Below are 3,734 nucleotides of genomic sequence, written 5' to 3' on the forward strand. Positions count from 1 at the left end.
TAACAACCATCGGCACCCCACAATCGCGCCCCCTTTTTCTAACGGCTTAGATGCCGCAATCATTATTGACCACGGCATCTAAGTGGTTGAACGGCCAGGAACAGAGATCACTCTGTTCCTGGCCGTTAGTGCAGGGTTTCAGCTGTAATGCACATCTGACACCCACAGCGTATGGAGTGGACTCCGCGCGAGAGCCTGCTCCATACTTCACCGCCTGCACGAGAATGTGCAGCTACGTCCAGGTGTTTGAAGGGGTTAACTTTTTTGAAACATTCATCATAAAAAAACATTCAACCACATGTTTGTTTGTTTTTTGTTTGTTTTTTATCTATTTTAAATAGTTTTTATTACAACTGTAGCATAAAACAAAAAAAAAAGATAGAGAATGCAGTACATTAATAAATTGACCTAGATGGATCAATTAGATTAGACCACAATCGACCAATGCTGCAGATTTCCGTTAAAAAATAGTCAGCACAAATGACAAATTTTTGGTCATATGGGTCAATATAGTGGTACATCTAAGGCTGGTTTGATACTCCTTATAAACTTCTGATATTTATTATAACATTAAGGTGAATATAAGCATAAGATAACACAGATGTATAGTAATGTACAAAGCATCAGATGGTTTGTGCAATTGTACACGTACTTTGTTACATAATATCTTCCGTTCTGGTGTTCCACGATGAATGACATCACTCATGTTTGCTTTCTTCTATGGGCTACGATGTTATTTACATCTGTCTTTGATCTCGGAAGTGTAGAAGAGTGAAAATATCACTGTAGGCGACTTGATCTGCAATTGGATACAACCCTTTTCTATTAGTACTGCACCATAGTTTTATCTATTATCCCCCAATGTGTACTTCTTGTATAAATCACTCTCATATTGAAGTCCATATAGATACCAAGGTACTGACGCTCTACTTCTTAACAAACCTAAACCAACAGATAAGCAATATTTCTAGAAGACAAACTGTCTCATAAATGAACTAGTCCCATTCATTGTCTCATTCTGAACCCAACGTTATTAGTGTTACATAATCTTATTATAATCACAGTGACAAATATTCATGTTTAAGGAAATCGACCACCTTCTGTGTATGAAGTCATGACCCCTGATCGTAGCGTATCGCCTTTCTCCAGAAATATATGAAAATAATCCCAGTGAAAGCTGCTTTTTATTTCCTTAGACAAACTCCTTGACAGACATTGTTCATCATCTCGGATAATCTGTTTTTCATCACCGCTGAATTGTTTGAGTGTTTTTGGATGTTCGTTTTCTTCCAGAAGTGTTCCCAGTGACCGCTGCGCATTATAAGCCACCAGAGAGTGAAGCTATAGCTAGGCCTCCTGAAGAAAGAGTAATCTTCATGTGTTTTGGTAATCTAAGATTTGCAATGGATTACATTGACTGTATCACTTGTCCTTGGAAGATTTCTGTTGAGGTTCTAACTTTTACAAATAGATGTAATGAAAAAAAAACCTCTAAAATGTAGAGTTCTCATGTTATTTTAGGCCTGGTTTACCCATGGAAATGTATTTTTTTTAACAGGACAGCCAATCATAGGATTTACACACCCAGTGTCAGGGTGAGGTTACATGTGCCGACCAAAGGAAATGATTCTGAGGGCCTACCCTCCATCTATACAAAACATGTGCTTGTCTTTTACTGGCATCTTAATCTTTGTTGTTATCGTTGCATACACAGCATATTTCATCCATAAGGTCTAATAGGTTTTTCTGGTGGATCTTTATTATTGTATCAGAGCCTGGACCCACCAGACGATCCTACGTTACTCTGGTGGGTCAATTCAACTCTGACACTAGAATAGTTGAAGCATGAGCAAATTGTGACAACCATTTTCTACAATAATGAATATTGAAATGTGGTTGTCACATTAGTCAAACTGTATAAGTAATAGTTGTAAATTAGTATAATAAGTAATTCTTTCAGATATACTAACTGTAACATCTATGGCCGCGGACCGTCGTCCTGACTTACCCTCTGATGGCTGCAGCCATAGATGAGCGAGTTCCCGGCGGCATCCCCCTCCTGGGAGACCCGGCACTCACTTCCTGGTTCGGACACTCTCTCCCACAGTACGTGCACATTTGCAGAATAGCTGCAATTAGCCCAGAATGCCTCTGGACTATAAAAGGAGCTCTGCCCTCTCAATCATTGCCTGAGTGTTGTTGTGTAACCTTAAGTTTGTCCTTGCAAATGGTCTCCTAGTGTTTTCCAGTTCCCAGTGTTTCCCGTTCCTGCCGCCTGTACCCTGTATCCCGTGCTAACGTGCCTCTGTGCTTTCAAGAGTTGGAGTCGTGTTGTGCCCACTGCTGCATCTACTGTGCCGCACCCCGTCGGGTATCTCTACTGCCGGAGCCTCATCTTAGCCTGAAACCATCACTACTGTCTACATTGCCTCAGGTACCCTGTCAGAACTATAGACATTGCATATATACCTGTTTGGCCAGCTGCTCTCCTGCTACGCGGTACGGCCTAGTGGGTCCACGCCCGGCACCGTGACACTAACATTCATGTTCAAGTAGTCAAAATCTGCTCTGAACTCAGAACTGTTTTAGTTAGGTAACCTATTGTGACATCATGAATGGGTTTCACTCAGGTAAGCTGCTGTGACATCACAACTAGGTTTAGTCATGCAAACTATTTTAATATCATAAGAGTATTTCAGTCAGGTAAGCTAGTGTGACATCATAACTCTCTGTCAGGTTCTGTAAGCTGTTGTGACATCACAAGTGGGATTCAGTCAGATAAGGAAAGGGCGTACCATATGTATCATCAACTTAGCAGATGGAAACCGAGGATCCCATATACTGTTCTTGTACACAGATCTTCAGTTGTTGGTGTGTGTGTGTCCCTGAAAAGAACTGTTCCCCCTAAACTAAACAAATTACCAGGACTCAGGAACTTTTAGTCTGACATTTTTAGATATCTTAGTGTCCAACACAAGTAACAGACGCTTAGTAAACTAAAGGGAACCGGTCACCAGCATTTCACCTATTAAACCAGCAATACCTGGTGGTAGTGGGTGAAAAATCATTTCTATATAACCTATAATTGACTTTCTGCCCAAAATGACATTTATATCCGCTCCATTTTTCCTTCTGCTCTGCCTGTGTAAATATCAATCCTCAGTGTAGTACTTAAAGGGAAGATATAGTCAAAATGCTGATATAAAATCATATTGTTGAAATCTGTGATCTTGGACCACCCGCCATTTGCATTAGGAAGGACTTCTCAAAAACCTTTGGCACTGCTCTGACATATCTGTTACTGGAAATCTGACACAATGTTGTAAGCAAAGGGTCGTTCATATCAATGACACTGTACTTAGAATGTTGTGTCAAGTTTTAGTAACAGAAGTCTTATAGAAGTGGAGTGTAAGCTCTCTAAAGAGACATTTTATCCTGGAAATTAGTGGTGGTCCAAGATCCCAGACATCTTTGTTATCTACTCCCATGCATCAATGACATATAAGAAGATCCTTTGGGCTGATCTTACCATATAAAGTGAAGGCTCATGGGAGATTATGAGCTAAGACCACCACTGATCCTTAAAATAAAGGTGCCTGGAAATTCTCTAATCTCCGAGTTGTGTTGATGGTATGACCTTTGAAATCAATGAGACACGAATCCTAAAGGGACATAATGCTCGGAAGAGCTCAAACAGTCCCTTTATTCCAGGTCACAGAACCTAGGTGAGATAT

The 3,734-nt window shown here is 40.4% G+C and overlaps 1 long non-coding RNA gene across 1 annotated transcript; it reads right to left on the minus strand.

Annotated features, from left to right (window-relative positions):
• Window positions 1–531: 531 nt before the first annotated feature.
• On the minus strand, window positions 532–2,580 carry LOC142652360 (uncharacterized). Its single transcript, XR_012847830.1, has 2 exons — window positions 2,470–2,580; window positions 532–799 (listed from the first exon to the last, which is right to left on the minus strand). It is a non-coding gene; the product is annotated as an uncharacterized LOC142652360 (long non-coding RNA).
• Between the last annotated feature and the right edge of the window lie 1,154 nt (window positions 2,581–3,734).

The sequence above is a fragment of the Rhinoderma darwinii genome, chromosome 5 (genome assembly GCF_050947455.1).
Source record: "Rhinoderma darwinii isolate aRhiDar2 chromosome 5, aRhiDar2.hap1, whole genome shotgun sequence".
In the NCBI taxonomy this organism is placed as follows: Eukaryota; Metazoa; Chordata; class Amphibia; order Anura; family Rhinodermatidae; genus Rhinoderma; species Rhinoderma darwinii.